Genomic DNA, 21515 nt, shown 5'->3' with positions numbered 1-21515 from the left:
TTGTCTCTAATTTATGTATAAGTTTCGTAATGACATTGTTTCGGTTCTTAATTTGTTCCCTTAGCTCTGAAATCTTCCGCACTTCAGGCTGTTGTTTTGTACCATTCTATCCTTGAATTCTTATTTCTTATAACCTTGTTCTTAATAAGGAATACCTGTTCATAATTCTTTTACGACGCACACCATTCATAGAAATATGGACTGAACTATTCATCTGTGTTTTGCCCAGTATGTTCCCATTTCCTTCCCTCCTTCACCCTCTTCTTTCCTTCCTTTTCTTCTAGTCTGCCTTTTCCTTCCGTCCCCCCTCCCTTGCTCTTTCCTGCCCTTCCTCCTTCCCCTTCCTTCCCTCCCTCCTCTCTTCCTTTCTTCCCCTTTCCTTCTTTCTTTCCCTATTATCAATCTATCTAACACCATGGATTTTTTTTTTTTTTTTTTTTTTTTTTTTTTTACACAAGCTTAAGGTAGACAACTCTAACCAAACCTCTCTTCGCTCTGACAGAACACAAGTCAATTCTTGGTGACTCTATTTGCAGCTCATCTGAACCTGCATGGTTTTCTCCTCTAAGGTTAAAGAGTGATTATTGTATTAGATTCATTTTCTACAGTCTGTGGTGCAAGGGGAAGGGGGAAGCTCTGCTGGGGCTCTGGGCAATAGCCCAGAACTCACGGGCTATTGAGTGAGTTCTATTTCTTCAGAGATTCTCTTAATATCTTATCTGAGAATTCACATCACATAGTTGTGGGTGCTATTCCTCTAAAAATATTCCCATGGGTCAAGGGTGCCCAGAGTCTTCAGATTACTGCTCAATTTATTTGAAGCCCTGGAAAATGTAAAGCTCTGGAAGCCCTTCTTTTCTCTACTGAAACCCTGTAATGATAGTTAAGGGTTTCTCTTGACTTTTTCCAAAGCTGCCTAGCTAAGCCTAGCCATGCTAGAATCTTCTGATTTTCTTTGGCTACCAAGTTTTCACAGTTAGAGAGTGAGACTGTAACTATTTCCTTGTTTGATTGCTGCTGGTGAACTTATTGCTGGTTTCAACTATATTTGCTGTTTGAGAGACAGATTTTTTTTTTTTTTTTTTGTGGTATGCGGGCCTCCCTCTGCTGTGGCCTCTCCCGTTGCGGAGGACAGGCTCCGGACGCGCAGGCTCAGCGGCCATGGCTCACAGGCCCAGCCGCTCCGCGGCATATGGGATCCTCCCAGACCGGGGCGCGAACCCGGTTCCCCTGCATCGGCAGGCAGACGCGCGACCGCTGCACCACCAGGGAAGCCCGAGAGACAGATTTTTGTGATCCTCTTTCACACTACGGTCTAACCAGGGAGCACCAAAAATGAAGTGTCTGTCTTCATGGAGCTCACATTCTAGCGGAGGGAGACAGACATTAAATAAATATGTAAACAGGAAAGTTTCCAAATATTTCAACAGAAATAAAATGCAGAGAAAATAGCATCTCTTTAGAATCCTCTCACTAATTTTTAACCTCTGTTACTCCCTGGATCTATCATTCATAGGGATCTAGCCCTACAAAGAGCACATTAAAGGCAGTTCCTTTGGCTGGATACACTGAAGCTTTAAGTGAGGCTGCTCTTAAGTGAGTTGTGATGTAACATTTAACTGAAACTTTGTTATCTGGGATAATCAATGGGAGCAATGACAGGTCAGACACACTAAACCAGTTCTGTAAACTGGCTCTCCACAGGTGGAGGGAGCCCTCACTTACAGTGTTTGCAAATTCCTGTGATAAAAGTACTTACCCCATGCAATTCCAAACTACTAACAACTTAATAATCAGCTTGGAAAGTCCTGAATATTAAACAATGGGCTCTTGTGAGCCAATACAAAACAGGAAAAGGCAAACCTTTCAACCTGTGACCACAAGGGCTGCTGCTCCCAAACCCAAGCTCCAGTCCTTATTTTCCGAGTGGCCTTGAACAAGTTATTTAGTCTTGTTCAAAGTCTCCATACTTTCATCTTTATTAAAGGATCAATGATATTTAACTGATGGGAATTTGTGAAGGTTAAATCAGATAATGTTTAGTCCATAAAATCTTCCTAATTCATCAAGCACATACATTGGGGGTCTACTGTGAGCTGAGCTCTGAACCAGACATTTTGAGAAGCCTCATAACAACTGAAGACAGGTTTCTGCACTCAATCTCTATATAACTCAGTGGCGAGGGTGCATTTCCTTCTCTTGGGCCCTCTTTCTCATACACGTAAATATCCAGTTAAGCCACCTGAATGTCCAGTGGTAGAAACTCAGCTTTTAGTGCTGACTTCCCTTGGGGACTTTGGACAAGTTATTCTGGCTCTTGACCCTACCACTTCCCCATGTGGAAGGGGAAGCTCATTCTCAGCACTCATACCCACAGACCTCACAAAGAAACTTTCCATGGTAGGTGGTATTAAGTAAAAATGTTTACCTCCCTCCATAGCCTCTGGTCCATTATTATATGTGACCTTGTGAATCTTTTTCCTCAAAGACTCCCTAATAGGGAAATCTGCAAAAGGCAACCAAGAGGACAGGAGGGAAATGTGTCTTGGCTGTTGTGGCCCAATGGAGGCCAAGCCCTGCCTGTGCATTACCTAGACAGCCAAGCTCTATCCCTCAAGGCAATAAACCTCCTTCCAGGAAGGCAGAAAGCACGAGGTTTGGATCCAGCAGATCTGGCTTTTAAAAAGGGCTTGGTTTTTCTCATCAGTAACCTGGGCATAATAATTATATAGACTTCATAGTGTTATATAAACATTAATGGAGAGCATGAATGTAAAATACTCAGTATAGTACCGGGCGCCCCTAATGCTCATAAATGTTAGCTAAAATTATTATGATTAAGTGTAGCTTCTTATTATTAAGGATATCTTTCCAGTCTTTGAGAAGTTCTGCCTATGACTTTCTTAAAACATGTGCCCTTAAGTAAATTTCAAACTTGCTGTTTCAGGACTTGTTTCACTATGTTGCTACTTTTTAATTTATCCAAAAAAATATTCCGTGATCCTTTATGCCATTTTGCCTGATAGGAATTTTTCTGTCTTTCCTTTACATGTCAGTTTTGACTGTTTTAAAAACCCTAGTCAAGATTTATCTGTTCAACATTCATTTCTAGCTTTTTTGAGAAATCTTTTTATCTTATTTCTATTACTTCCCTCTTTTCTTTAGTTTTATAATGAAGACTGAGAAGCAACCAGCACCATGACGAACATGGGGAAAGTTCTTTGGGAAGGCTGGATCCATTTATTCAATCCATACACATCTCTTGAGTACGTGTCTTATGCCTATGTGCGAGGAACAACCCTAGGATCTGAGGCCACAGAGAACAAAAACACAGTCCCTGGCTTAGGGACCCCAAAGATTAAGTAGAGATACAAGACAGGCCAACTGGTAATAAATGTATGGTGTGATAAATGCTAGATACAAAAATTCTATGATGCTACAGAGCCTGTGGGTCAGAGTAAGCTAAATTGGGAAAGGAGGAGACAGGGAAGAATTTTTGCAGTTTGAAAGTAATAACTAGATGACTGAGCTACAGTCAGTTAAGAAAGGGGACAAATAAGTTCCAGGCAGAGGGAACAACATATGCATAAGCACCAAAACATGAGAGAGACTGGTTCGCTCAGGGAACCATATGTAGCTTGATTTGTTGGAAATTAGGAAAAAGGAGAGGAAATTCCAGAGATGATGCCTCTCCCATGAGCCAGGTCAACCAGTTTATATTGCATCCTGATGTCCATGGGGAGTGATCAAAGGACCTTAATCAGAGGAGTGAAGAGGCCAGCTTTGTGCTTTGAGAGGTCACTGTGGTAGTGATAAGGAAAAGACTGAAAGACAAGTCTTTAAGTCCTTAAAGAGGAAAAAGCCTGAAGATGGAGAGACCTGTTAGTAGGAGAATGCAACAGGCAGAGAATGAGGAGGGTCTAAGCTAAGGCAACAGCAATGGAATTCACAGAAGTAGATAGCTATAAGAGATATGAAGTAGCAAAATCAGTAACTCTTGGTGACCAAACAGACATAGTAGAATGAACTCTTAAATGCTTGGCTTAGGCATCTAGACAGATTAAAGTGGCATTCACTGATAGGAAGCATTAGAGGAAGGATATATTTAAGGCGTTAAAATAATTATCCATTTTAAGTGTCTTAGGTTGAATTGTCTGTAAAATTTCCAGACCAGACAGAAGTGTTTAAGAATGGTACAGTAAACATTTCTCAATATATATGTGTATCAGATCATCACATTGTACACCTTAAACTTACACAATGTTACATGTCAATGATATCTTAATAAAGCTGGGGGGGGAATAAGGGTATGCAATATATCTAGCTTGAAGTTTAAGAGACAGATGTAGGCAGGATACAGCTGGTAGTCAAGGACACAGACATATACAGAGAGTGAGTAGAATGAGAAGAGAATAAAGGACCAAGGAAGGAGGACTGGGGAACACAACATCAAAAAAGAAGAGAGGTGAAAAGAAAAAGCCAAAGAGATAGGCAGGAAATAAGAAGAGTTGGAAACCACATTAATACTCAAGTTTTAAGACTCGGTTCAGGTACCACCTTCTCCAGAAAGGCTTCCTCTCGGTCTCTCTGAAACTGAGCAGGACCCTCTGGGGCTCTTGGGCACAGAAGGCTCTCTGTGTCCCCCGTTTCTTGTTTGTAGGGAACAGACTCCAACCTCCATGAACTTCCCTGAGTCCCAAAAGGGCAGGTTCAAACATTTGCTAATCAGGGAAGGTAGGGGATGCAGAGACAAGGGAGGAGCAGCCAAGAAACAATAGTGCAGCCTTGGGGCAGGGTCCTGGTTCCACCTCAAGGGATACACATAACAAACATCTTTAAGCTCTTTATAGAACTAAAACCCCCGAATGGACAATATAGCATTCTTCATTCCAGAGAAGACCACCTGAAGCCAGATTAAAGGAACCACAGAAGCTTATCAAGAGATTACCTGAGACCATATTAAAGGAGTGCAGGCCCTTCGCACACCCTAATTTTACCAGCAACCCCGCCCTTGAACTATTGGTATAAAACTCCTCACCAAATCCTCCTGGGATGGAACACACAGTTTTTGAGGGCAGGAGCCTGCTGCGTCTCCCTTTGCCCAGCAAAGCAATAAAGCTATTCTTTTCTATACTTCACGCAAAACTCTGTCTCTGAGATTCGATTTGGCACCAGTGCACAAAGGCCATGTTTTCAGCATCATCTCCCCACCTCAGCACGCTAACTTCTTTTCCTTTTTGCTCTTAAGCAGAGTCATAGCCCAGAACCCATGACATTCTAATGAAGCACCATTTACCTGTCTGCAGGGTCCTGGTTCCACCTCAAGGGATACACATAACAAACATCTTTAAGCTCTTTATAGAACTAAAACCCCCGAATGGACAATATAGCATTCTTCATTCCAGAGAAGACCACCTGAAGCCAGATTAAAGGAACCACAGAAGCTTATCAAGAGATTACCTGAGACCATATTAAAGGAGTGCAGGCCCTTCGCACACCCTAATTTTACCAGCAACCCCGCCCTTGAACTATTGGTATAAAACTCCTCACCAAATCCTCCTGGGATGGAACACACAGTTTTTGAGGGCAGGAGCCTGCTGCGTCTCCCTTTGCCCAGCAAAGCAATAAAGCTATTCTTTTCTATACTTCACGCAAAACTCTGTCTCTGAGATTCGATTTGGCACCAGTGCACAAAGGCCATGTTTTCAGCATCATCTCCCCACCTCAGCACGCTAACTTCTTTTCCTTTTTGCTCTTAAGCAGAGTCATAGCCCAGAACCCATGACATTCTAATGAAGCACCATTTACCTGTCTCCCCCCACCCAAGCTCCAGCCTCTGAAGCTCTCAAGGGCAGGTCCAGGTCCTACTTATCTCCACATCTCTAGCAACCAGGGTGGCTTCTGGCACATTGTATCTGGTCCATCAATAAATGCATGTTCAACACAACTGAAGTCAAGGGCAGAAAGACATTCAAATAAGAGGAAATAACCAACTCTATGAACTACACCCAAGAAGCCAACTCAAAACGTTATACTTACAAACAAGACATCAGTTGGCAAATTCTTGGCAAGAGAACTTAGTGGACTAAGAGGGGCAGCAACCAAACAAACATGGAAGTGGGCTGAGACAGTAGGGAAAGGAAAAGTAGATCTCTCCTTCAAGAAGTCTGACGGTGAAGCATTATGTTACGTCATGTAATAGATGGTCAGGAAAAGATTTTCACCATAATGCCTCTCCACTTAGCAATAAAGTTTTCAAAAATGAATTGAAGTTGTTGAGGTAGGAGTAGACGTAGTGGAAATGAGAGGGTCAAGGGGGCTTTTCTTTTTTTAAGTTAGAAGATAGTTAAGCATAATTACATACCAAAAGGAAACAAAAACACATAGGAGAGAATAAAGACACAGGAGCCAGAGGCACCTATGATAAAGTGATATTCTGAAAAAGTAAAAGGAAAGGAGGTCCAGAACACGGATGGATAAATTAAAGTAGAAGAAAGGCCATTGTTCTCACAGAAACTAAGGGGAATAGAGAGAATAAAGGCTTCAGATTCAGATCTGTGGGTCAGGAGAAAGACGGGGAGAAGCTCAGGGAGGAATGCCTACTGATCTCTTTTTCCCTGATTAAATGCTGGAAGGTATCATCTGCTGAGAATCTGGGTGCTGCTGAGGAAGGCTGGATACTGGTGAAGGTTTGGGTAGTTACTGTGGACAAGCCAGAGGTTGCTAATTGGAAATGTGCAGAAACATTACTGGACATTTGTATGTAAAAGATACTGCCGGCTTGAAGCTGCTAACAGCTAACTACTACCTATGGGCTCCTGTTGCTGGAGTTCTTCATGTTTTCACAGCATCTATATGAATAAAAGAGTTCATTTTGGGGGATGGGGGGAATGGGGAAGAATCTTCTGTGTGTAACTGGTTTATAAGAATTATGGGGCTTCCCTGGTGGCACAGTGGTTGAGAGTCCGCCTGCCGATGCAGGGGACGCGGGTTCATGCCCCGGTCCGGGAAGATCCCACATGCCGCAGAGCGGCTGGGCCCGTGAGCCATGGCCGCTGAGCCTGCGCGTCCGGAGCCTGTGCTCCGCAACGGGAGAGGCCACAACAGTGAGAGGCCCGCGTACCGCAGGAAAAAAAAAAGAATTATGTATATGAGGGAAAGAATACATTTTCTTCACATATTTTTTACCCATGTTCTATAACCGAAATAAAAATACATGACAAATTATCTTTTTTTTTTGCGGTACGCGGGCCTCTCACTGTTGTGGCCTCTCCCATTGCAGAGCACAGGCTCCGGACGCGCAGCCTCAGCGGCCATGGCTCACGGGCCCAGCCTATCCGCGGCATGTGAGATCTTCCAGGACCGGGGCATGAACCCGCGTCCCCTGCATCGGCAGGCGGACTCTCAACCACTGTGCCACCAGGGAAGCCCCAGATTATCTTTTTAAAATCCAAGTATCCAAATATCCAAGTACTTACCACCTATATTGAACAAAAGTTATTTTTGCCATATTTTCACTATCTAAGAAATAAACATGACATGGTAGTTCCCAGGCGCTAGGGAGTGTGGGAAATGGGGAGATACTGGTCAAAGGGTAAAAACTTCCAGTTATAAGATTAACAAGTTCTTGGGATCTAATATACAGCATGGTGATTATAGCTAATAATACTGTATTATATACTTGAAAGTTGCTAATAGATCTTAAATGGTTCCACCACAAAAAAAAAAAGGTAATTATGTGACAGGATGCAAGTGTTAGCTAATGCTAAGGTGGTATAATCATTTTGCAAAATATAAGTCAAATCAACATACACATGTACACCTTAAACTTACACAATGTTATATGTCAACTATATCTCAATAAAGCTAAAAACGAAAGTAAGAAATATGACAGATATCATTGAAAGACTCTTGGTACCTCTCACTTCCTCTCTCCCCAGAAATCACCATATTCTTTGACTACCCTCCATGTTTTCATAATTTATCACCATGGCATGTTATCTATAAGTAATATTGATATTTACTTGATACCACAGTTTCTGGTAAAACATTATATGGAATACATATAGCACTGTTTTGAATGTTTTGTTTAAATAAGTGTCATCTTACTGTACATAGTCACCAATTTGCTTTTTTCACTTTATTTTTTGTTTTTGAGATTTACCATGTTAATACATGTAACTGGAAAATTAGATTCAGCATTACAGTTTTAAGTTAATGCTAGAAGCACTAATTTATCTTACTTGAAAAAAATCTTTTTGCAGGGAGGAAGGTTTTATTTACACTTTCCTAATTTAACTGAGCAGTTTTGTTGTTTTTTTTTTTTTGGGTACGCGGACCTCTCACTGCTGCGGCGTCTCCCGTTGCGGAGCACAGGCTCCAGACGCGCAGGCTCAGCGGCCATGGCTCACGGGCCCAGCCGCTCCGCGGCAACCCGTGTCCCCTGCATCGGCAGGTGGACCCCCAACCACTGCACCATCAGGGAAGTCCCTTTTTTTTTTTTTTGGAGCAGTTTTTATATACTGGTTGTGTTAATTAAAACAAGAACAGAATGACTAACGTAGTTTATTTTTTTCAGTAATAAACGTAATTCTCTATTACAAATATTTGAACAAATGTAGCTTCTTAAACAGACATTGTCCCAAGTTTACAAGTCAACAGTCTTTGGACAATAACTATTAAATAAACTTCTGCATATTAAAGGAAAGTTCTTCGTCCTTTTAAGTAAACAGACTTATGTAGAGACAATTCTATGATAACAAAATACAGAAAAAGGATAGATTAATTTTAAAATATGATTACTGGAATGTAAATATTATTCAGCCTTCTGTGTTATCATTCTAATCTTCACAAAGAATAATGGCTAACCCAGTGCTTTGGATTCTCAAAATCACTTACGTCAATACATTTCATTGAAGTTTCTTATTTATCACTGAAACATTATAGTTTCTACTGTAGTATTAACTGATGCTGATTCAAGGTATTTGGGATTAATAATGTTGTATAATATATAACATTAAAGAATCTGTAGGTAGAATTTATCTCCGCATAGTACCCATTAATTCTAATTCTTCAGAGTACTACATTTTATGAAGATCCTACATTTTTATCACTCCCTAGTGAAAGAATTAGGTTATTTCCAGCTTTTCATTATCACAAGCAATGCTTCCAGAACATTTATGCACACACCTCTGTACACACATACATGCAAGAGTTCCTTTGGGTTCCTCGTAAGCAGAACTGCTGGGTCACAGAGAATGTGCATCTTTACTTTGATATAACATGAGGATTATATCCTTACTAAATATAGTCAAATTGGTCTCTAAGGATTGTATCAATGCACTCTCTCACCACCTATGTGTGAGACTTCTGTCTTGTTTCTTCACCTTCCCCACTCACATTTAGAATTATGAGACTTTTAAGTTTTCACCTATCGGTTGGGTATGAATCCATGTCTTAATTTTGTATTCCCCTGGTTAATGGTGAGACTAAGCACTTTTCATATGCTCACTTGGGCATACTGCTTTACTTTTTTGTGAATTGCCTTCATATCCTTTGTTCGCAGGTTTTGACTTTTTGTTTTAGATGTTTGCAAAAATTCTTAATATAGTCTGGACATAAATTCTTTTTCAGTTCTATGTGTTGCAAAGACTGTCTTTCTGTCTATGGGTTTAGTTCTACCATTTTAACTTTTGCTTACCAATCTCTTTTTCCACCTTATTCTCTTATGTTTTCTCCTAACCTGCCTTCTGTTGTACTGTACAATAATTTTTTAACCTATGGTTTTAAAGTTATACATAGTTTCTATTCTATTATTGGTCACCCTTAATTTTTTGATCTACAGAGTCAGCTACAATATTTTTCTAATCAAGTCTGGAGGACTGGTTCTAAAAGTGTGGACCCCAGGCCAGCAGCATAGGTATCCTCTAGTAATTATTAGAAATGCAAATTCTCAGGTCTCACAGACCTAATGAATCAGAAACTCTGGGGATGGGACCTACAACCTGTGTGCACCAAGCGATTCTGATAGACGCCACAGTTTGAGAAACACTGGCCTACAATTACTTAACATCTCTATCCACCTCCTAAACAACCAAAGTCTTCTTTTTCTACCCAATGAAAAGACCCTGACTCCCAATTCTGCCTCCACCCTCTTTCTTGGTATTCTTATCTAGAATTTTGAGAGTGTGTGTGTGTGAACAATGTCAATGGTTAATTAAAGATAAAAGCACTTTAAGAATAACAGTTTCTCGGGGCTTCCCTGGTGGCGCAGTGGTTGCGCGTCCGCCTGCCGATGCAGGGGAACCGGGTTTGCGCCCCGGTCTGGGAGGATCCCACATGCCGCGGAGCGGCTGGGCCCGTGAGCCATGGCCGCTGGGCCTGCGCATCCGGAGCCTGTGCTCTGCAACGGGGGAGGCCACAACAGAGGGAGGCCCGCATACCACAAAAAAAAAAAAAGAATAACAGTTTCTCTTGTTTTTTGCATCTTGATCCTTGCATATGTGTTCATGGTTCTTTCATTGAGGATCTTAAGTGGTAAATTTTTCTAATGATGTCTGAAACTGTCTTTATAAGGTCCTTATTTTTGAGTTATAGTTTAACTGGATTTAGAATTCAATGTTTGCAGTTATTTGCTATCAGCACCTTGAAAACATCTGTTATCATCTGGCATCTGTTGCAGATGAATAGTCTGTTGTTTATCTATGGGTATTCATTAACAGGAATTCTGTTTTTCTCTCTTGTGGCTTTTAAGACCTTTCTCTTTATGCTTGGAGTTCTGCAATATTACCATCTTGGATCTACATGTGAACCTATTTCTATTTTTCCTTTTCATTATTCTTTGTGCTCTTTAAAATGTGAAGATTTGTGAATTTCTTTAAATTCTGAAATGTCTTCACTCTCCTTTGAATATTTTTTTCACCATCCCTTTTTTCTTTTGATATTTTTTTCACCATCCCTTTTTTCTTTTGAACTTCCTGTTGGATGTATGCTGACACCTTTCAATCTACATCTTCCAGGTCTCTTCCCTGCTTTTCCATATTTTTTCTTACTCTCTTTGTGCTGCATTCTTGTGGAATTGCTAATACAACTGTCCAAACACTATATTTTCTTCAACTGTGTCAGCCTAGAATATATTGTGTCTCTTATTCCACTGCCTCCGTTTGTCGTGTACAAGATTTTTATTTCATATGCATCTTTTTGTTTCATTTCTGCCTGTATGAAAGTTTTTCTTTCATTTACCACTCTGATGATCCTAAACACATGTATCTAAAGACTTTTTCATATTAATCTATTATTTTAATTGTACCTAAAATGAATTTGTCTCAAATTGTTGGCTGTCCTTCTAAGACTAGATTTCTTCATATGTTTTAGAGTTTGTAGTTCAAGCTCATTTTGGTAAAACGTCTTTTTTTTCTTCCTTTCCAGCCATTCCCAGGTATAGTGGCAACCAGCAACTGCTTCTCTTCCCCTATGTCCTTGATGGTATTACAGATATTAAAGATTTGCCATTGTGTGGGGCTTGCCTCATTTTCAGGTTGTGAATGTGTACAAAGTATCTTTCCTGGGCACTAAGTTCACAGAAATGACAGCCCTAAGGAGCTCTCCAGTCTCCTTTCTTAACCAGGAGAACCCCACTCAAGGCCCTAGTTTGAAGAAGCTTCTGCCTGCTTTCAGACATACCTCTCAGCATGGTCCAGCACTAACCCCCCATGATAGCTTTGTTGTTCTGTTGTGCTTCTGGTACAGGGAAATGTTATTTTTTTTTATTAGTATATCTATTACTTTCATTTTCTCTTTTTAAACTGCTATATGTTTCAATCAAAGGTGGAACTTCAAAAAGCAAATTTATAATGCCTCCTTGACACACAAGATCTGACAAGGAATCTGCTTTGTTATCTTTTTAAGACCCAGGAAAGTATACAGAATGATGTGGACTTAAAGTCTCTGGTCCAGCATGTAAAGAGTTTGAAAGTTGCCATAACATTCTAACAAGTAAAATGCTAAAATAAAATTAAAATAGACGATTCTTCTTATATTTATCAGAGAAGTGAGGTCACAGCCCAAACCACTGCCCCCAAATTGGAGAGACAGACAGGTAGATACAAAGAAATCACAACTTAACCAGAGCAAAAACCCCACAGGAACCAATACCAGGGTAGGAAAACCTAAGCTGTAATTGAAAAATTGCTGGAGGCTCAGTCTGGACAAGTCTGAGAGTTAAACCTCCAAGGGGACCCAGTCATCAGGAGGGCCTGACACTTGTGTGAGTTCTGCCTACCAGGTTCTCACAGTGAATATTGGAGAAAAATTCTCTCATGCTTCCAGGGAGGGGAAAGGCAGCCATTCTGAAATACCCTATTCTTTTCTTAACAAGGTCTGCCCTCAAGAGAAACTATTTGACCAGAGCCTAACAAATTGGGAGAAGGGAAATATCCAACTCCAGCCTACTCTGGCTGTCCTGTCCCACCTATGGGGTAGAGTTGGGGAACTGAGAAGCACTTGTGAAGTTCACAGTCCAGAGGCACAAGCTCACTAAAAGACTGAGACTTAATCATGGGACTAAAAAACACTTCCCCTTCCCCCAACCCTTTACCACTGTATCACTAAAGTCCTATTTCCTGGAGTTTCCTTTACCCAATACATCATGACTGACTTTCAACAACAAAAAAAGCACAAAGCATACTAAAAGGCAAAAATCAGTTTGAAGAGCAAGCATCAGAACCAGACTCAGATAGGGCAGGAATGAGACCTATTATTAGACTCATTATTATGAGACCAGGAATTTTTTTAAAATTATGATTAATATACTAAGGACTCTAATGGAAAAAACTGACAACATGCAAGAATAGATGAGTAACGTAAGCAGAGAGATTTGATTCTAAGAAAGAATCAAAAATAAATGCTAGCAATCATAAACACTGTAACAGAAATGGAGAATGCCTCCAATAAGCTCATGAGTTGAGTGGACATGGCTGAGGAAAAAAAATCTCTGAGCTTGAGTATATGTCAACAGGAACTTCAAAATCTGAAGCAAAGAGAATAAAGACCGGAAAAAAAATAATAATATCCAAGGACTGCAGAACAACTACAAAAAGTAACACAAGTGGAATGGGAATATCAGAAGCAGAATAACGTATAATAATCAAGTTTGCATCTATATGACCAATCAAATTTCATCTTCTAAGCAGTTCTCCTGGAAGATAAGACAAGTACTCTCACTGTAATTCTTAGTGAAATTTCTTCATAACTAAGTTATAAGCCACCCAAGAAAAGCATCCTTGAAGTCACATCTCATGCAGCAGGGACCAATATAGAAACTGTACAGACCACATGTGTAAAGTAGTTTTCATAAGGTGTAAACAAGTGTCGGCAAATGCTCAGCATACACACCATGGCTGATCTAGGTAATTAATTGCTGTACTCTTCCCCACTGTGCCTCGGCAGTACCTCATGACCATTCTCAATGCAATGCACTGGGCAGTCACTTCCAATTTCCTGGAGTTAGCATGCAAAATGAATTCTGTTCACCAACATTTCTTAAGGTGTTTATGGGCAACTTACTTCTATAAAATATTAATTGGTGACAATAATAAGGTCAAATGAATTTTAAAATACTGAATCAAAATTACACAAGTTTTTTTTTGTCAGATTTAACACTATACATTATAAATTTCTATTTTCTGAACTTCCTAAACTAGGAACAGCTCATAGAATTAGTGTTCCCTGAAACATACTTTGAGAAATAGGGCTCCAGGAATATTCATGGACACACTGTTTAGGGGAAGGTAGAAAAGTGTAGCGGTAGAGAAGGGATCGGCAACTTTTCTCTGTAAAATGCCAGATAGTAAATATTTGGGACTTCGCAGGCCAGATGGGCTCTGTCACAACCACTCACCTCTGCTGTAGTAGCAAAAAAGCAGCCATGCTCAACACTGACTGTAGCTGTATTCCAATAAAACTTCATTTCGAAAAAGAGGCCTTTGGCTATAGTTTGCCAACCCCTACTATAGAGGAAAATGAAGATACTATGCCACAAAACATTCCTTCATTCAACAAATACTGAGTGCCTACCATGTGTGTTCTAGGTCTATAAATACTGTTGGATGCCATAGTGTTTAGGGCACAGAGACTACAGAGTCCTGGAACCTTCATAGTTTACATTTACATGTGGTTTTTCACTTGACTTTTTTTTTTAATCAGTATTTTTAGTATCACCATTGCATAGAGGAGGACATTGAGAACTTCTTTTGGTGGCTGAGCCAGATATGGCATCTAGGAATGGTAGGTGCATAGGCATACCCTCAGTATGGCATTTCTAAGTCACTTACGCTTCCTGTGTCAACTTGACATTGCCCCCAACTTATAGTGTAAGTCCTGCAACTACTGAACCACAATAAAAACATGAAATATTAATTAGCTTTCTCCTTAGGCAGTAGAAATCAATCCAACCCTGCAGTGTTATATGTTCCAGGATGGGATAGATTCTTGAACTGCTCAAAGAAACTGACTGCATCTTTTTCCACATCCAACTCACTACTCCTCTAACTGAATTCAAAACCTGGCCAGAAGCAAGGAAAGATAGAGGCATCCTTTGTTTTTTTCAATGTTTTGTTTTGAAATCCTGATAGAAAAGCTTTATTTAGATCTGGATAGCCTGCGAAACTTTCCAAACAAAGGCTTCACAGCTTGGTTCTTTTCCAGGTTCTGTTGACTCCTGTAAATCAAGTTAGCTTCAGGCGTGTTTGGGCTTTGTTCAAATCACCAGCAGCCTCCACGTCCATGCCTGTTTCCCATGCCAGCTGTTTGGACTACAGCATTCAAATATCTGCTTCCCCCGGTTACACTGTGCCCTTCCTAAGAAAAGAGAACCCAAGAAGATTCACGCATTTAGCATCTGACAACTACAGAAGCAAGGAAAAGGAAGCAGTTTATAGTGAAAAGAGAGTTTGGCGCCCATGATCACTTTCTTAAGCTCTGTTTCACAATCTTTTCTAATTGTAACCTTTTTGAATAAATGCTAGCCTGTATTTGACAAAAGAAAACACTGATGTCCCCACAGCACTATATATCAAGTTGCTGATGTGAAACAATTAGCATTATGTCCAGACAAAGGACTCCAATTTTAAAAAGAGCTATGCTCCTTGAAATTCCTTAGGTTTGGCTGCCCTGCTGGCCACAGACCCAGCCACTGGAATGTTTAATAGAGCAAATGTTGCTCTCTGCCTAAGTCATTTGTTTCTCTTCCTAGGTTCCCTATGGAAATTTTCCTATGAAACAGATTTGAGAGTCAGGATGAACAAACAACCTCCTTTTGAACAACTGACTCCCACTACCCCACCCCCAGTCACGCCAGATGAAAGCAAAAAATGTTCTCAGATTGCACAAGTGAAATTTGGGCCTTACAGGACTTAAAAAAGCTAGAAAAAGTGGGGGCCATTCTTCACTGGGTTCAAATGTCTGATCTACATGAAAGCAAATTTCTGGGATTCCCTTTCAGCTGGCATCATTCAGTATAGCTGGTTCCCAAATAAATGTACTGCTACTACATCTGCCTACAGGGATTGTCACCACTCATAAACATCTGTAGATTTAACTCACACCAGAGCTCTGAAGAGTGGGAAATCAGGCATTAATTATTTCCATAAAACAAACCTACCTTGACCCAACAAGGGACAAAAACAAAGCAAAGCAAAACGAAATGACAAGAGACAGGTGTGACTAATGGAAGGCAGAATACAGAGACAAGGGAGAGGGTTTGTTCTTAGAAATGTGTAATAGACAGTAAAGAATGACTGACCAGCCTTTAGAACCATGCCTTCTTTTAAAGTCACTGAACAAGGATACCATTAGGCCAAGATGGTTCTAATGCTCTGGTGGCCTATAGAAGCAAACCAAATCTAAGCCTATATTTGCCTCAAGGTTACAAAATCAAAATGCTAAGGACAACCAATCACAAATGGCCAACAAGGCTTTCAGCTATACCCAATCTGTAATTTCCTTACTTTGCTTCCACATTTTCTCTATAAAAGCCTCTCCCAGTTCCTGTCAGTGGAGCACTTCTAACCACTTCTGGTTTGGCACTGCTTGATTTAAATAATTATTTGCTCAAATAAACTCTTAAAATTTTTAATATGCCTCAGTTTATCTTATAACAGTTCTGATGTCAGAAGAGGGGACTGAAGAAGCTCCCCCACCCCACAGTGTCTAGGGAGCAATGGGCAATGAGGCAGAGATACCTGCTGAGTCCCTTCAGCTTGCTGCTTTCTCACTGCCTCTGGAGGTGGTGGGTAAGTAAGTCCCTTTTGGATCCTAACGCCATGCTTTTTGCATTATGAGCTTTCAAACTTTATTTGACCGTTTCCTTTTCTGAACTGGCTCTGACTGAGAAATCAGGCTGAGTCTGGGGTCAGACTGAAACCTAGCAGGACTCTGCAGGGCCCTCCCAAGGACAAGTCCCTCCATGTCCCCAGCTTCTTATTTGGCCTTCCCAAGAAGTGAGGGAACACAGAAACAAAGGAAAAGGAGTCGAGCAAGAAAAGTAATGATAGCTTAAACAACAGTTCAGCAATAAAACAGAGTCACAGGACACCTAGTTCATCCTCAAGGGATATACATAACAGTCTGACCCATATCTTTGAGTAGTTCTGCAGAAACTAAGATCCCCATCCAGGTGGAGGATGGTGACTACATGCTGACCACAAGCACATAGACCCCAGACTAGCTGGACCCAGAAGGTTTATGATTAAGATTCCTGAAACATCACCTGTTACCTCACCAACAAGCAACCAGAAGAATGTCCATGAGCTGATCACACACCCTACAACCCTTACCCCTAATGTTATCTTTAAAAACCCTTGCCTGAAAGTCATCAGGGAGTTTGGGTCTTTTGAGCATGAGATGCCCATTCCCCTTGCTTGGCAACCTGCAATAAATGCTGTACTTTCCTTCACTATAACCCAGTGTCAGTAGATTGGCTTTGTTGCACATCCAACGAGCAGACCCAAGTTCAGTTCAGTAACGGGAGTGGCTCTTGGTCTTGGTGTTAGGGGAAACACTGACTGAAACTGCCCACCCTGGCCAGGCAAAGACAGTAACAATTTGCATGAGTTATTTTACGACAGGAGCTGCTGGAAGGAACACAGAACTAACAAGCCACCACCAACCAGAAGAATACAGGAAAGGTCAAAAAGAGAGAGGAGATGCCGGTCCACATGTCCTAGCAACCTCCCAGAATCCCCCTCACTGGAATCCATCTTGGCTGAGTGGTTGCACGCGCCACCAGAGAGGACCCTGAGTCAGAATGATTGGCCAGAGACAACCCAGAAACTAATCCCATCACCATAAAACCCGAGACTGCAAGCCATATGGCGGAGCAGTCCTCCTGGGTTCCCTTACCCTCGTGCTCTCCACCCAGGTGCCCCTTCCCAATAAAGTCTCTTGCTTTGTCAGCAAGTGGGTCTCCTGAGACAATTCATTTCTGAGTGTTAGACAAGAGCCCACTCTCGGGCCCTGGAAGGTGTCCCCCTTCCTGCAACATTTCGAGGATAGTATCTTCAGTACTTCTTTGGGAAATGCCTCTTTCATTCATGAGGTTGTTCAATACTCCCAGGTATATTTATTGTTTGTCCTGGCTGAAGTCTAACAAGATATTCAAAAAGATTTTTTTTTAAGTAGCTCTATAGCAAAAGTTAGCCAAATTGGAAACTGATATTCAGAGCCAGATAGGAAGTTCTTTTTTAGGCCTTCTCCCCTAAACTAAATGAAACTATGTACCCAGAGAGAAAGAAAAACATTCCAAAGACAAACAGCTCTAAATCTAGAACACAGGAATCTTTTGATTTCCATCTTAGTTGAAGCTCTCCCTTATATAAAAAAAGCAAATTAAAAATGATGTAGTTGAATGAATCAGTCAGCCTTGCTATCATTCAGGTTGCAATTCAATTCTTCGAGGAATTAAAAACAACTGTACTTGCCTTACAAATCAAGTCTTTACAAGAACATAAATTGCCCACCTAACCTTTTTACTAATCCCAAAACCTCCCTATTCACTTCAAAATTCTTGTAGGTATTGCAAAATTCTGGATTTAGGAAACAAAAGTCCTTCTTGGAGGGACCTGCATTCTTTCCCTGTGCCTTTGAGATGTAAATGTTCTATCCAGTCTTCTCTAGGAACTGTGGAACATCTTTTTGATATGCAAATTTCAAGAGGTAATCCTTATCAGAAGGGAAGAAAAAGAAAAAATGGGGAAAGACTATTTGAAAACTAGACAAATGAAAAATCTTAACGAAAGCTGAAAGATCTCTGTTTTCATCTGTCTATATATCTGTGTGTGTCTGTGTACACGTTATGGATGTGTTATATTTTTCTAACTCTGGATGGTATTGCCAAAACTAATTTACTGTCTTTTTTTGTTTGTTTGTTTTATATTGGAGTATAGTTGATTAACAATGTTGTATTAGTTTCAGGTGTACAGCAAAGTGATTCAGTTATACATGTATCTATTCTTTTTCAAGTTCTTTTCCCATTTGGTTATTACAGAATATTGAGCAGAGTTCCCTGTGCTATACAGTAGGTCCTTGTTGGTTATCTATTTTAAATACAGCAGTGTGTACATGTCAATTCCAAACTCCCAATCTATCCCTCCCCCCAACCCTTCCCCACTGGTAACCATAAGTTCATTCTCTAAGTCTGTGAGTCTGTTTCTGTTAATTTTTAAAGAGCTCTATTTGTTAGGGAACCATCGAATGAAACCACCTGTCTCAGCCAGATCTGATAATAACCACTGGCAAGAGTTGCCTCACAACAGGAGGTCCCAATAAGGAACACAGGGCTGCCACCGAAAACTAACCAGGAGAAATCATGAGGGACCAAAAGGAGGCAGGAGACACCAGCCCATAATATGTCCTGCCAACCTTCTAGAAACCCTCGTCCATTCTCCAAGTCGGTGAGTCTGTTTCTGTTAATTTTTAAAGAGCTCTATTTGTTAGGGAACCATCGAATGAAACCACCTGTCTCAGCCAGATCTGATAATAACCACTGGCAAGAGTTGCCTCACAACAGGAGGTCCCAATAAGGAACACAGGGCTGCCACCGAAAACTAACCAGGAGAAATCATGAGGGACCAAAAGGAGGCAGGAGACACCAGCCCATAATATGTCCTGCCAACCTTCTAGAAACCCTCACACTAGAATCCATCTTGGCTGAGAGATGCGTGTGCCACCAGGAAGGATCCTTGAGTCAAACCAAACAAAGGCAAGATGACTGGCCAGAGACAACCCAGAAACTAACCCCATTACCATAAAACCTGAGACTGCGAGCCAAATGGCAGAGCGGTTCTCCTGGCTTCCCTTACCCTACTGCTCTCTGCCCGGGTACCCCTTCCCAATAAAGCCTTTTGCTTTGTCAGTACGTGTGTCTCCTCTGACAATTCATTTCCAAGTGTTAGACAAGTGCCTACTCTCGGGCCATGGAAGGGGTCCCCCTTCCTGCAACTTATTTAATTGGCTTTAAGTCAAGCAAATGCTACGTAAATTAAGTATGCTCTCAGAACTATAAACACTAACTCAAACGTTTTTCAAGTGCATGTGATCTAGGATAATCTTCAGTAAATAAAAGCTAGTTTCAGTTTGTTGCTTTAATTAAAACAAGCATGTTTTCAGAATTACCAGCATTAAATTTAATGCAGACATGCAACTTTTATTCTCCCTGGATTTACTAGTCAAATAAGTTATCTCTGTTACAAAATTTGCCAGCAAGAAAATAACTTTTAAAAAGATAATGAAAAAAAATAAATAAAAATAAAAAAATAAAAAATAAAAAGGTAATGGTGAGCTCTTTAACATCTGGTAGAATTTTCTTGACTAATGTAAACATGATTGTTACGAACGTGTAAATCAAATAGATGTAAGTGGAGTAAAAGTTTATAAAACTTTTCAACAGTGATGAAATATGTCTACTTAAAAATAGTTTCTAAAGTCTTTTGGTAACTTGGAAGCTTAGCGTTTCACCAAATTAAGTGATGGAAATTCACTGACTCTCTAGGTCATTTTCAAATAAGATAAAAATACTGAAACAGTGATTAATCAATATAGGTTTATCTACTTCTGGCTCCCTATTAAAGAAAAAAGAGTGGTTATAATTAAGTTTGAGGTTTATTTGAAAATTTTGATTAACTATTTCTGTAAAAATTTTAATTTGCATATTTCAGCAATTCTAAGGTACACTTCTTTTTTTTCAAATTTAATACATTGAACTTGGATTTTCTTACAATCCAAGGAGTTGCATTCACAATCCCTGCGAGCCAGGCAGCGTCACAACTGAGCTGTCATTGCTGGCATATGCCCCATTGGTCACAGTTGTTCATATGAATGTCATCACCTCTGTTGAGTTATATGCAATCTGGCACTACAGTGCTGAATTTAACTGCTGTCTAAACGTTTTCAAAAATCTTTCATTACGATTCAGCATTTAAACAAAATGCTTGGAGAATGCAGAAAGGCACAGAAACACAGCAGAGGAATATAAATTTGACATGAGTGAAACAAACAGTCTATTGTGTATGCAGAAAGACATGGAAACTGAGCAGAAAATACTCCTTGTAGGAAGAATGACCATGCTTCCATATTTTCTTATAAAGGAATAACTGAGTGCTTTATAGGAACTAAGAAAAAAGATGTTTACAAGTAGATAATGTTGTATTTCATTACTGAGATGTGTGCAAAGGACTATCTATCACAAGTCAGCGAATACCAATGGAAGCAGGAGAAACTGCCAGACACTCAGAAAAGCTGAGAGACATTTCAAAGCAATAATTGGCTTCTGAACCAATTCATATGGAGTTGTTCCTTTCTTTTTTAGTAGTACATAAAATAATGGTGAGTCTTGCACTTGATGGAATCCTAAAGTTGATGAAATACATCTTCATCATGGCTGAGTATCAAGTAAACCTTGATAAGAGTTTGAAGTAATATGTTGTACTGTACTTATGACTCACGCACAGAATCTCTTCCTCTTCTTCAAGACCTCCAGGCCTACAAACCCTCAGAGCCATAACACACATGTCCAATCTTGCAAACCATCTGAAGGGACAGTCTGCAAAGCATTATCTATGCCTAGCCAGCTACATGGGGAATTGTGTGTTGCCTTTCATGCCTCAAGCCTAGAGAGCTTCTAGAAAACAGGTTCAAGTCATCAATCAGGTTTACTTACTTAATGGAAGAAATGAGAAAGAAAACATATCCACCCCATAGCATAGCCTAAAAGTCAGCCTGTAAGAGTATTAGGTGCTACAAGTGAATTCCCCAACCTCACAAATCAGATTAATCACTCTTACTCCTATTCAGAGAGTGGCGTAACTGGAAATATTATTCTAATGCTGTTCCCTCTTGAGAAGTGGAGCACAAGTCTGCTATTAATTTTCTAGGACTGCTATTAAAAATTACCACCAGGGCTTCCCTGATGGCGGAGTGGTTGAGAGTCCGCCTGCCAATGCAGGGGACGCGGGTTCGTGCCC

At 40.4% G+C, this 21515-nt stretch overlaps 1 pseudogene; it reads left to right on the top strand.

The window, feature by feature from the left end:
* The first annotated feature begins 20874 nt into the window (after window positions 1-20874).
* The window catches only part of LOC112065738 (ubiquitin-conjugating enzyme E2 R1-like), a 1635-nt pseudogene continuing 994 nt past the window's right edge, over window positions 20875-21515 (top strand).

Source organism: Physeter macrocephalus, chromosome 9, assembly GCF_002837175.3.
Source record: "Physeter macrocephalus isolate SW-GA chromosome 9, ASM283717v5, whole genome shotgun sequence".
NCBI lineage: Eukaryota > Metazoa > Chordata > Mammalia > Artiodactyla > Physeteridae > Physeter > Physeter macrocephalus.
This window is presented reverse-complemented; position numbering and strand designations above follow the sequence as displayed.